The sequence below is a fragment of the Phoxinus phoxinus genome (assembly GCF_949152265.1).
Source record: "Phoxinus phoxinus genome assembly, chromosome: 23".
In the NCBI taxonomy this organism is placed as follows: domain Eukaryota; kingdom Metazoa; phylum Chordata; class Actinopteri; order Cypriniformes; family Leuciscidae; genus Phoxinus; species Phoxinus phoxinus.
In genome coordinates, this window is record NC_136898.1 from 12,405,270 (window position 1) to 12,419,753 (window position 14,484).

General features: G+C 37.2%; 1 protein-coding gene across 11 annotated transcripts in view; it reads left to right on the forward strand.

Annotated features, from left to right (window-relative positions):
- Positions 1-1,224: 1,224 nt before the first annotated feature.
- auts2a (activator of transcription and developmental regulator AUTS2 a) overlaps positions 1,225-14,484 on the forward strand; it is a 331,482-nt gene continuing 318,222 nt past the window's right edge. For 8 of the 11 annotated variants that reach the window (XM_079600773.1, XM_079600784.1, XM_079600782.1 and 5 more), the window contains exons 1-5: positions 1,225-1,318; positions 1,741-1,822; positions 2,760-2,894; positions 3,364-3,421; positions 3,637-3,754. The gene's annotated coding sequence lies outside the window, so the exon portion shown is untranslated. Of the gene's footprint in view, positions 1,319-1,740; positions 1,823-2,759; positions 2,895-3,363; positions 3,422-3,636; positions 3,755-12,973; positions 13,285-14,484 lie in introns of those variants that run through there. The other 3 variants (XM_079600778.1, XM_079600777.1, XM_079600779.1) reach the window with 3 other exon arrangements.

A 14,484-nucleotide genomic window follows, 5' to 3' on the forward strand; every position in this document is an offset into this window, starting at 1 on the left:
TTTTATCAAGGCTGTGGAGACAGGGATAATTACGTTATTTTTACATTCCCTGTAGATAATACCACATGGAAAAGCAGTTTTGTCATATCAGAAAATTGTCAGATATGATTGAAGTGACTTACATCACTCTTTAATATCTTTTTTCTCTTGTTTTACAGTTGAAATCTTCAGATGTTAAATGTAAGGCCACAGAACATCAGGAGCGGTAATGCCCACACACACTTAAGTTTAACTCCTTATTGTCAAAATGTCATCATGCACCTTTATGTTGTATTATTTTACTGCCGTTTTATCTGGCTTAAATCCTCTCAAATTTTAGCCTGCATATATTATTCGGTTTCTTTGTTCTAAGAGAAAATGTTTTATTGGGTTCATCTTTCCTTTGCAGCAACATCGTACTCAGTTTGTTGGACAGGACTTTAGGAGATGCTCACACGCAGAGCCCTGATGCATGATGCAAGGGGAGCCAACAGTGAACACAGAGGTGTTAATGTGCTCACAAACAAGTGTTATACTCTCACTCTTTCTTTCTCCCACATGCACACAAACAAACACAGCTTTATTATTTACAGTATATTGCATTGAAATAGATTATAAAGTGACAGTAAGGTGAAATATTAAATGTGTATTTGTTTTTTTATAAATTCTTATTATTGAAATAATATTCAATATATAGCCTATATTTGATTTTTTTTTTTTTTTTTACATTTACATAAAGGGTATATACAAAGTATACAGAGTAATACATTGTCCATTCAGCATTAGTATGGCAAAAGTGTTTTGGATCGGAATAGACGTTTTCATAAAGTTATTTTTATTATTAATTTGTTCATATAAAATAATTAATATTTTTTAATGAAAGTATATAGGCTACATGTAAATAAAATTGTTTTCAACTAAAAACGTCAAACTGTTTATGCGTTTTGGGTGACTGAAAACTAAAAGTTTTGAAAACGGGTTTCAAAGTGCAAGTTTTTGAAAACGGTCCGCTGGAACATACAGCCTACTGGTCAGAGCCGTAAAATATGATAATGTTTTTCAACGGCTCTACTACTGGTGTAAACCGCAAAAACGAGAATATGTGAAGACTGAACCATCATTTCTTTTTTGAAGATTGTTTATATTTATTGTATGTATCGACTTGTTCTGTTTGTTAATATTGCAATAAAAAAAAGAACAGTGTGTAGACTGACGTCGTCATGCACATGCGCATTACGTGTTCGGTCTGTGTTCATCGCATATGGCCTGCCAGCTGAACACAGCGTTTTCGTGGACCCGTGTGAATGGGGATCGTTTTGACAACGGTGTCGTCTATAACGTTAGTATACGTGGAAAACTCAAAGGAATAACTTCTCCATATCTTTGTCGTGTAAACGTACCAAGACATGGTCAAACGATTAGGGGCTGTTTACACGACACTGTTTTCTACTAAAAACTTATGCATTTTGGCCTTTACACTACAACGGCGTTTGGGTGCCTGAAAACGCAACGTTTTGAAAACGTGTTTCAACGTGCACGTTTTTGAAAACGGTCACTGTGTAAACCATAGATATCCTATAATAAAGGCATGGCAGCAGAATACAGCATAACGTTAGTTGTTTTCGCGTGTCTGTGTGAATGGGGATCGTTTTGACAATGGTGTCATCTGTATGTGGGAAAAACTCAAGAGGAAAAACTTCTCCGTTTTAAGCATATCGGTGTCGTGTAAACATACCTCCACAGTCTCTTTTTCTTTACCAGGGTGATAGCGGAGCAGTGATGACTGGAGCGGGAGTGTAAAGAGAGAGCACACGCCTGACACCTCTTCACAGCGAGTAGACAGGTAGGACTATGTGTAATATTTCCAAAGAGTAGCTTAACGTTACAGGATACGGCTAGAGAAACATAAGGAGATTTAGGAGAGTCTGTCGCAGTAGGAAAGGTAACTTTGAGGTGTGCTCTTACCCTCGTGCAGATTGGAGTGCTGATGGGAAACAAGGTGTGGGTGATGAACAGGGAACTGGGAAATGTAGTTAGTCATTGGCTAGATGACTGGACTGTTGAAGATGGGCAGATGGAGGGCATACTATAGAGACACAGAGTCGTCAGAGTAATAAATTGGTCATTAAAATACATGTTCACAACTGTTTCTTATTGTCATGTTTTTGTATTATTATTATTTAAAAAATATTATATATTTTAAATTTACAGAGTATGTACATACAAAGTATATACTCTTGTCAGAGTAACAAATTGGCCATTAAAATACATTTTAAAAACAGGTCCTTATTGACATGGTGTTGTGCTATCACTCTTCTCCCACACACATACACAGATTTTCTTTTTCTTTCACACCCTCTCTCCATCTTCAGTGAAGCTCATTACAGTGGAGATGCAGCTGGGTTAGGGGCACACACACTCTCACACACTCACACAGAGGAACATGTGATGGTGTAAATGCTCTGAAAGGATAATTTGACACCCACTTGGCTATGATAGCCTGTAATTCTCTGACTCTTCCTGAACTCCTCCTCGGCACGCACACATAAAGTGCACTCTTGGTGGAAACTACTGCAGAAATGTGCTGGTCTTCTCTCCATTTTTTTACGGATGCAAAAATCCATCCCACTTCTGGATTTATGGCATGTATCAAAGCAATTCACAGCCGCAGCTCAGTCAAAGGTTTAGTGGTGGAAACCTGTGATTTCTGTCCACTCAATTCATTCAGAGCGACAGTGCAATTTGTTTCTCATCGTGATATGGGTGTTTTTTCCCCTCAGACATGCAAGGAGGCAGCATCATCGCTCAAGGACAATAGGCCTGACAAGCCAATGACAGAGACACACATTTTTCTGTGGAAAATTATTTACCTGCTGAAATGATCAAGAATCAGGATGTCACTTCTTCCCTACAAGGTGCTTTGTTTATTCTGTTGGCCTATCGCTGTTTCAGTTTTCGTCTCTATTTATAGATATCTTGTTGGCTGTTGTTAGAAAATGAAGAAATAATTGAATACTGGCTTTGTCCAGCGCACATAAAAGTTGTTGTCAATTTCAGATATGAAAATTATGCAGGCAAGTTAAATTTCTACTCGAATATAGAAAATCTACATTGATATACGTCATCAATTTTTTTCTCATCTTTTTAGATGTATTATATATCTACAACTTTTTAAAGCCAAAATCTGAAAGGTATGAAAGACTTATTTTCAAAGTCTATTGATTTAAGTTTATTTTTCTTACCCCTTTATTTTATTTGAAGCATAATTCAAACAAAATGTACCAAGGTTAATTTACTTTTTGTCTAAAAGTACCAGTGTAATGAAAAAAGATAAACTTAAAGGACTAGTTTAGCCAAAGATGCAATTTTTCTGTTTTTCAAAAGGAGTATGTGGAAGGATGAATGGATGGATGGATGCTTGTCCACGTCCACCGTGAGCCAAGTAAGACATGTTCCAATCCTGGATCAACATATTTTATCCACATAAGTTATCCCTAAAATCAGAGGGTGATAGGTGAATAACACTGATGTAGAAGCACCAAACCCTTCTTGTAAGCCAAAACTTGACATAAACTGTAAATGTGTCCCTCAGATCTGATTGGTTGATTGAAATGTCACTGTATAAAATGTTACTATTACAGTACATGTTGTCCACAGATAGACAGACCGACTGAATAAAATCAAGGAAGAGGTCTGTGAGCTGCAGGTCTGGTGAGACGCGTGAAGGTTTGATGTATGGCTTCATCTCTGTACAGCAGCTGCTGGAGTCATTGAGGTAATGTAATAACCTACATCACAGTAATGCCAACATGCAGTGCTAGAGAAGGCACTGAGTGCAGTCAGATGAGTCCGTACAGGGCACAGACCACCTCTCAGAGGTCTGTCATAGGAGGAGAGCAGGAAGACATACCAATCAGTCATATATCGTATAGACAGTTGTGAGATGAACATGGATGGTCATACCCATAACTATATTGTATTTCAGCATGGCTGAAGTTAGGGATGCACCGATACCAGTATCGGTATCGGGGCCGATACTGAGCTCATGTACTCGTACTCGTACTCGTAAAAATGCCCCGAAAACCAGCGTCTCAGCGCGCGAATACTGAATTGAAGTCTTTCACGTCTTGCGCTTGTACGGATGAATTCACACAAAACTATGTAAAAACGCCCGTCTTGGTGAGTTTCCTAATAAACAAAGTCTGTTATATCTCAAGTGAACGTAGACGGTATATTCAAATGGGGTCCGTGCGTTCGGTCTTAAAGGTGCAGCAGTTTAATTAATCTGCTGCTGTGTTTTAATGTTAATCAAACAAAGGACAAATAAATTACTCACTCCTCTTGACTAAATAGGCTACCTTTTTTTAACTTTACAAAAAGATCCATCTATATTTAATTTATACAGTAATGAAATATGCAGTGCATTAAATATATATATTTGATGCACAAATTAAGTTTAAATTTAATAAACAACTAATATGATTGATATTCTTTTGGTTTCTCTACCAATACATTTAAAAATGACAAATGCATGAATTAAAAATTAATTGAAAATTAAAAATACAGGTATTGGTTACGGTATCGGTATCGGCGAATACCAAAAATGAAAGTATCGGACTCGGTCTGGAAAAAGTGGTATCGGTGCATCCCTAGCTGAAGTGCTGTATACCAGCATGGTCCATTTTATAATAAATTTTTAACATTCTAATGCAGATCGTTTTTTGACGGGTATTAGTTTTCCTTTTCTTTCATGTGTGAATGATTAATTCACATTAATTCCTGTTATTTTTAATGCTTAATATTGGACACATTGAAAGCACCACTGTATGCAACAGCTTTCCAAGAGGCACGGAAACTAAAATGGATGATGGGATGAATGGATGAACGGGTGGTAAAAGCAAAGTGTGAATGTCAACGGCATGTTGTATACTTTTTGTGTTCGCTAATCTGAATGTGAACAGTGTGTTTTTGGTATTCAAGTAGCTGGCTGCTAGCTTGAGTGTCAATGGTACCCAGCAATAAGCAGGTCACGCGTTGCCAAATCACAAATAACAGTGCTGTAGCTTTGAGTTTGAGGCTGCTGTCGCATTTTAGCACTGTACTGAGATTTTCTCTCTCTCTGTATAAACAGTGACTCCAAAAATATAGAGTGGTGCAGGTATGACGTCACTTTGTAGGCCAACCGGCAGTTAGCATCACGCTGGTTCACTCGACCAAAACCCAATATGATTTTCCCATAGGCTTTTGGATTATCGCTAAAAACAAGCTCTGTAATCAACAAAAGTTTATGATACTTGCACGTTTTGTCCATCAAGATAATTATCACAGATGAACACAACTTTTATGAATTTTAAAGCCTAAATGCAGTCACCATAAGGAAAAAGCTAAAGGTAGGCTATAAACGAACTACATCACGGTCCTACAAATTCAACGTCACCACCACTGAGCTTCCGAAAACTCTTGCAGTTTTGATCTAAAAACATTCTCCCAGAACGTTTGAGTTAGAATAGTTTGTAAGAGCACAATTAAAAGCATAGCTGTGCTGTAAAAGCAGACTGAGTTGACCTGTTCAGCATGATGATCTTGAATCTTCTCGACAGTCTCTGTAGTCCCATTTAGCCACTTGTTAGCAACCGCCTTTTACAAGACACGAAACAGTAATATAATAATATATATATTGTAAACAATATATATTGTTTTTATTCTATTTGTCTTATACTTCTATTATAAGTTGACAATGGGGTTTAAAAGACAATTCATATTCAGTAATATTGATTTGTCTCATATTTAATTAAGTTATTCATTTATTTTTATTTATTTATAATCAATATTTTCCTGTTTATCACTGTAAAGCTGCTTTGAATCAATCCTTATTGTACAAAGGTGACTTGACTTTGTACAATATTCTAAAGAAATGAAGTTCATATATTTTGAACGTGACTTATACAGTAAATATTCAAATACTTTTTGGAGACCAATATACCTCTGTGATTTTCTTAATCCCCCTAATGTCCTTCTATTCCCTTTGCCACCCTGTGTGTGTGTGTGTGTTCTGCCACTGTGTGTTGGGTCCACAGGTCTGGGAGGAAAAACAGAAGAGGCCCCCTAATACTAATAAACGAGTGCGACTTTCTATTTGCCTCTCTCGCGCTCCAGAGCTTGCCCTCTGGGATAGCAGAGAAAGGCTGAATAATTGGAAAATATCCCTGCCTCCTATTCCGGAGAGATCCTTCTATTTCTCTCTCTCCATCGTCTGCCTGCACAATGAGATACTGTTCTCATTTTGCCTCTTAAAAGGAACAATTAGCCTGGTTCGGGTATGTGTGCGCGCATGTTTTCAAGATGGGGGCTGAGAGAATATGCAGTATTTACATATCTCTATGTAAATTGTGTATTCAGATGGCTGAATGTCGCAGTGCCAGGGAAGAGGGATAGTTTTGGGCGGCTCATCTGTGTCTCTTTCAACTCGCCTGCGAGCGCACACCCCCCGACACATGCTTTGAGCTAATGGCCCTTCTGTTATTGGACATTCAGCAGACCCAGTGCAGCATGTACGACAGGAAGCGGAGTGTTCCGAACTTCCTTTCATGCCATAAAACGGTGAAAGAAAAACATAGCACTTCTACCTCTCTTCCACAATCCATCCTCTCCTCCCCCCTCCATTTATTCCTACCAAAGCCCTGTGAGGAAAACCCTTAAACATGCATTTGAAGTAAAAGCTTTTTTGTAATCTTGACGAGAGGGTGCAGGAGGTAATGGAGTGAATGTTGATTCACTGAATGACAGCCTCACAGTAGGGTCACGGAATGTTTCATGTTCACCCTTGACACTGTTTTAGAGAAGCTGTTTTACCCATTTAACTTTTCATCTTTTACTCACTATAAATTTAACAAAGGCAGGCTTTTATAGATCACCCATCAACTCAAATTTCTAGACAAGAAAACATGTTGGAGATCTTTGCTGAAATAAAATAGCCAGATTCAAACTAAATATGAGCATCAAACATGTAGCACAAGAAATTTAGGTAACAATTCATTTCCACTTTAGACATTCTCCTAATTGAGTAATTTTGCAACTACATGTCAACTAACTCTCATTAGAGTAGTAATAGAGTATTAGTAGACTGTCTGCTTAATATCTGCTATTTTTATAAATCTCAATACTGTCCCAACAGCCATTCTACTGACTATAAGAAACTTTGCAACTACATGTTGTCAACTTATACTAAACCAAACCATAACACCTAAACCTGTTCATCTGTTGTTCTGTATTCCTTCCATCCATCCATCCATCCATCCATCCATCCATCCATCCATCCATCCATCCATCCATCCATCCATCCATCCATCCATCCATCCATCCATCCATCCATCCATCCATCCATCCATCCATCCATCCATCCATCCATCCATCCATCCATCCATCCATCCATCCATCCATCCATCCATCCATCCATCCATCCATCCATCCATCCATCCATCCATCCATCCATCCATCCATCCATCCATCCATAAGCCTTTCTGTATAAATTATATATTTAAAACAAGGTCTTTGGCAAACACGCATTCCATATTTAACCCATATTTAATCCTGCCACCACATAGCAATGCCCTGGAGACAACCCAGTTTTGATATGGTTTTGCATGGGAAAGCACTACTCACACTCTCAGAAAAAAAGTTACATTTATGTAAACTACACTAAAAATAATTTGTCATGGCGTTTTGCTGTTTTTTTGTGTGTGTGCAATTATGACAACAAACCATGCTCAGCATGCATATATAGCTGTGTCTTTCATTCATGCTTGTCTATCTGTATCTCGGGATATATGTGCTGATATTTCACAGAATACTGACAGTCAACTCCAGACATAGTGATAATAGATTGTAGTTATTCGTAGAAATAACATAAGCAAAGAAGTTTGACTTGTTTATATAAGGGACAGCCACCTGTCACTGTAGTGAACATTAAAGGGTGGTTAGATCCACATTAATAACCATTTGTTGTCGGCACGCTGAAAAGTGAAAACTGTTTTTGAAAACTGTAAGAATAAATATTGCGGTGTTGATATGAATGCTACAATGATAGATTTTATCCTTACACTTCTCTACAGTGCATATATACATGTATTTGTCACGGTGGAGAGAATGAAAAGGAATGACAGGGGAGTTATCAAAACCTCATCCCCTGAGTCAGAGACACAGATGGCTGTTAAAGTTGGTAATAATATGCTGGCAGAGGTCCATGTGTTACAGTGTGACTGTCAGCGCATGCAGTGAGCAGAACAAGAGGAATGAGTGGCATTTAAACCATAATGACAGATTTAAAGGGTTAGTTCGGGTTAGTAAATGATGACAGATTTTTTATATTTTTTATTTTTTACAAGAGATGGGTTCTTAAAATTGCTTTTGAATAGTGCTGTTGTGTGTGGTAAACCTTAAACTGTCTGCAATGTGATGTTTTCCTCTGGGCTAGAGAGACTTCAGCTGTACTGACAGTGTGTTTGATAGGTGTCTGGAAGATTGTGAGCTGATGGGCCGCAGGGGAGTCACTTCTTCTTGAGGAATTTTATTTAGCTGCAGCTAATTGAGTCGTTTTTTTCTTTAGAGGATGGACTCGCTTTTATGGCTTTGGTTTCAGTTTTATTTTATTTTCACAGTCTTTCCTGGTCAATACTCTTCCTTGATTTATAGATTCTCCTTTTTGTTGCTCTTGTTTTTTTTGCATTTGCTATATGTCCATGTTTAAAATGTTCTATAAGTGTCCTCCAGTATTCTAGTAAGCAAGTGATTTCTACATTTAAGGTCAGTTGAGTGCTTCTCTGGCTGTTTGGAATAAATGTTTTTAGGTCTGAAAAGTAGACAGTTCTTCTGTTAAAAGCTGACAGTCGTCTGTTAGAGAGCAGGTGGCCTTGGATGTTGTGTAAATGGTCTATCAGTATTGTGTATTCTGAACTGCACTCAGCTTCCTGCTGCATATAAATATGAGGAAATGCTAAAATTGCTTAAACATCATTGTTGCTTTGAGTTAATCATTTTGTCCATATAGGGGCTGGTGAATAAATGACTTCACTTTCACTTGTTATGCTCTGCAGTTAAGACTGCATTAGGGCTAAAAATAAACAAGCACATCCACTATATATAAACATATGTTGTTGCAGTGTAATATATGTGAAATTCTCCATGTTCCAGTTCTGAGTGTGTTAGTGCAGAAATATAAGCCTGTGTTTCCAATATGACAACATATCAAAAAGGAGAAAAAAATTGTAGCTGACATTGATACAGACGTGCCAAAAAGTGAAATGTGGATTTGAGAGGACATATTTGCTTTGCTTTCTGAATTGATACACACGCAGGGATTTTTGCCACATTTCAGATATGATCAAGAAAGTAGTGAATTCTGTAAAAGGTCAACATACTGCATGAAGTTACTGTCTGGAAGAATGACAGCTGTATTGCTAATATATACACTGTAGGACTTTTTTTTTCATAAGTGTATTTTTATAGTAATTTGTTCTTTTTTGGCCAAAAATTACCTAGTGCACATTGATTTGACAGTATGCAATTCAGAATACAATATTTTATTTTATAGAATTTGTCAAATAATGTAAAATCATGATTTCTTTTTTTTACAGTATGCTAGAGCTGTACGTATAATTGTTAAAAGATCCCGATCTCAATTCAAACACCATGCGATTTCATTCCTAAATGAGAATGATTCGGCTGTCTATTAAACCTTTGTACAATCACAGCGAACATTCAAAACAGCATTGGCACAGCCGTTGAGCCAGAGAGAGTAGCTGTCAGCTTCACAAACAGTCTTATACCACACAGAATCATTATTTCTGTAATTCAATTACAATAATTCAAATAATCACATTAGTATGTTTGTAGTTTGGGTATAAACGCTGATGTCTATGACAGAGTAATCACCTAATAAAGATTGCATAAATGACATTGTTATGCCAGTAGGTGTGACAAGTGTATTTGTCATTGAATCATTTATTTAAGAGATTCGTTTAAAAACGCAGATTCATCCAGTAATGAAACAATTGAAGTCTTTATAAGTGAGTCAATGAATCATTAAATTCATTAATTCAAACCATTTAAGAAAAAAGTAATCAAAAATTAATTTAATTTAAGACTTTTGCTATTAACATTTGGTCAGAACCTAAATGACATGTTTTTGTTTAGTTGTCTATTCAGAATTGTGGGAGATTCGTGATCTCTTAAACAAAAACAATCGTGATTCTGAATTTATCCAGAATCGTGGAGCTCTACAGTATACTCTCTTTTTTTAATAGTGATGCCAATCCACATAGCCTAATGAATAACTTCTGACAGAATCTAAATATTAAACCATTAGAAATGGATAAATATCTGAATATTTCAGAGAATGATTTCCTTTCATCATCTGCTTTTTTTCATCAGCCTATTTAGAGTGTTTTACTGACTAATTAAAAACCCACAAATGGACGACAAAATCAGTCCCGCCCATCTGGTGTCAAGGAGACAGCTGTTACATCCCTTCTCTCCCGGGGAGCAGATAGAAGAGCTCGCTCTGTTATTTCAGACAACATCGATAAAAACACTATGGATACGCAGCATGCAAATCGTTACAGTGACTCTCCATCGGGTGCCAGAAAGAATGAAAAATCTTTATAGCTAATGAAAGTGCAAATGAGGCATTTGGTTAATGATGGGGTGAGGACAATATTGGCCTGATTGCACGAGAATGAATTAAGCAATGCGAGTTATGCTCTGAGACAATTGTTGCTTTAAAAATCAATTTTATAGAGATGCGGAATGCTGCGATTTGAAGTAGAAACGTTCTTTTTCCTTCCTTCTCGCACAAATATTTACTTGATACATTCACATTATTATGCCTGAGTGTATTGGTCTATTAATCACAGGCAGAGGAGCGTAGTTATAGATCTATACGCTATATAAATATCCTGTATTGTACCGTCCCAGTCTTTAGAACACACTGTATTAGCTGAATAAATTTCCAGGACTGCAGGACCTCTAGTAGAAAATCCATATCTTGATGCTTGACAGTTTACATGCTAGAAAGTGGTGCAGAGTCATACTTGCTTGAAGCATTGCATTGTGCTCTTTTTAATGAGGCATGAATGTGGCATGAGTAAATGGTTGTGTGTTTTCTATCAGGATGCGTAAAAGATGGATTTAAACGCATCTAGTGGATGAAATCACTCATGCTAAGCTGAATAGCTCCTTCTACACAGATAATTTCATATTGGTTGTTTCTTAAAAAAAGAAAAAGAAGTTCTAAATCAGATATCCAAACTGTTTTTTCCAGCATTCTGCCTCTCGGGTCCCTAACCCTATGAAATAACTTGGTCTGCATTGATTTTACAGTATGTTTTATTGCATACAATTAGTGTAAAACAATAAAATCATGACAATTTTTTACAGTATGTATTTTTTCCTCTTGTTTTTTTTTTTATAGTGATGCCAATCCACATCCTATAATGAATAACTGCTGACACAATCAAAATATAAAGCATCAGAAATGGATAAATATCGGAATATAACACAGAAGGGTTTGCCTTGAGTATCATAAAGTCTCTCAGGGAGCATTTTTCTCCATCTAGCACCAGCTGTACCTCTCTTGACCGCACAAACATTTTGAATTAGTAAAGTTAGGCTCCGGTTTCAGTGCGGTTTGATACGGTAGCAGGGGTGCGTTAGGTCACCCCTGGCTGAGTTGTCCTAAAGTGGAAACCTGTTCATGTTACATAATGAAAGCAATATTAATAGTATAAAGGAATGAGAAACAACATCGGAGTTATTAAAAACGTGTAAGCATAAATTATGTGTTTGAAGGCTTAATTGGTTGTACATTTTGCCTAATAGCATTACTCATTGTCAAATAACTGCATTGTGTTAGAGGCATATGCACAGCCTGAGGGTATACAGTACTAGATGCACAAATTGAAAATGTTAAAGGGGAACAAGTGTTTGATTATGAAGTGACTTTTTAAAGTGTTTCATAGTGATAAAACACTTTAAAATGCATTATGCATTGATAAGATGCACGATTCAAAAGAAACTTATGCTGCTCTTTAGCTCTTTAGTGGTTGAAAACCTATGTGTTGCCAAATTAAGATGTAATAGCCTGTGCAATTACTAAGTCTGATTAGCAGCCAGTAAGTGTAGGTGCTGTAAATGTCAGGATTGTTTTCACTGATTCATGGGTGCCAATAAGGCCTGAGTCATCACACTGTGGTTGGACAGAGGAAAGAACATAAAGGGACAATGTGGCTTATAAACTGTAAAGAAATCAAGAAACCAACTTTGCTTAAGTGATTCAGCATGTGAAGTATATTTAATTTTTGCATGTCAATGTATTGTAAGGCTATAAGCAAATGTTCTTTAGAAATAAAGAGAATGTTTCCTAGCTGCTGCAAGCTTTAAAGCATCAACTCAAATACATGTTGATCCACATCAATACACGATGGTTTTCATTGTCATAATCTGTGCAAAAGGCAGTGTAATAGGAATGTTTAAAGACATTTTAGAAGGTCTTAAGAATGGAATAATATACTATAAATATTATGTTGCCTATATATGCTCTTTAACTTGTAATATAATTTGTGTGGTCTCATACGTTCTTTTGGCCTATAGTAGGCTATGTGTAATACGGAATTAAAACGTCTTAATACATACTCCTGCTTTGTTTAAGCCTTTAAATAGCGGGAGTTAAACAACCTAATTCGCACCCTAATTTAAATCATCAACCAAGTAGCTAATCAGCGCCATACAGAATACAATGATTGTCATTATTTTGATAATCAGCGCAGATGGCAATATAATGGGAACGAATGGTATGCTAAATTACATTTAGAGTGTTTTGTAAGATTTAATATCTGAAAGTAATGTATCATGCATTTAAGCCGAGAGATCTGTATAGAGAGCGCAGCACTATATGCGCTGAGGAAGCGGATCGCCTGTAAAGCGGCACTGCGGCAGTACTGTATCAATCCGCCCGGTCCCCGCTCGCTCTGGGATCCTGAAGCACGGACTCGCGGAGAGGAGCAGCTTCGCTTCCTTGCGGGATTTATTTGTTTGTGGAAAATTTCTCTTTTGTTTTCCGTTCTAGAGCAACGCGCTTTCCGAATGTCGACGACTCGCTCGGACGGCCCTTCTCCACTCGCCAGGCTTTGCATGTGTTGCTTTTGTCCTGCAGGAGAGAAGGCAGGCTTTGTGTTTTGGTGGATCTAGAGCTGAAGGAGGCAGTGCCAGGCGCTGCTGCTGCTGCTGCTGCTGTGGGCTGGACCTGCCACGGTGCGTGAGATTTACTGACGGAGAGAGAAAAAGAGAGAGACAAAAAAGACTCATGGAAGATAGCGAGAGTGAAGGGAGGGCTGGCAGGGAGTGTAAATACATTAAAACCATTTATATATTTGGCGTGTGAGTGCGCGCGTGTGTCTGACAGGAGTGCCAGCACAGGGCATCATCAGGTTCAAGAGATATGTGATTGGGAATAGCTTTGTAATAATAGCTACAAATCAACCTGGACTGTTGATTGCATTGCTGTTGGTAAAATGTTACTGGGATGTGCATAATTCATATGGAAAAAGTCAGATTGCGATGCTGATATTCAGTGTTTTGTTAGTGGTGGATTTTTAAGGCAGATGAAGGTTGGTCGCTAGTGAAGTTTAAGTTGATGAGTGTATATGATGTCATAATGTTGCTGCTGTAGATGTTCTCGTCATTTTGTGAAGTTTACATTGATGCTTGATTATGATGTCAGTATTGCTGTTGTAAATCTTTGTTATCTACTAAGGTTAACATTTATGGCTATTTGTGATATAACATAGGTGTTTGTCATCTGATGCAGTTTGATGCTTGATTATGATGTCATAATGTAGCTGCTGATTTGGTGAAGGTGTCAATCAATTATTATTAGTTATGATGGCAATGTTACTACTGTCAGTGTTCATGTTGTCTAAAGTAAATTTTTTTTAGCTGATTACCAAAATGTAGCCTATAGTGTATGTCATCTGATAATTTTTTAGGTGATAAAGTTATGATGTCTTGATTATGATGTCAGTCAGAGTAGCTGCATATTTAGTGAAGTTGATGGATGATTATGATATCATAATTTACTGTAGGTTCTGTATGTGTTCTGTCAGTTGTTGAAGTTGATAGCTGAATATGATGTCATAATGTAGCTACTGAAGGTGTTAATGTCAGCTGGTGATGATCATGATGTCGTCAATTTGGCATTATATATGACATCATGCATTTTAGCTACAGCCTATTGGTAGAAAAATATGATTCTGCTAAAAAGCGTCATTAGTTTTAAAACAAACAACTTAGGCAACTTTATAATGACAGAACATTATACATGAACACTGCAATTATTTATTATGTTGCGCAGACTTGTCTCTTTTTTACGATTAATGAAAAAATAATACTTAGAATCATTTCAGAGGCTGTGCTGGCCTTGGTTTGTTAGTATTCTAATTATGATAACCCGTG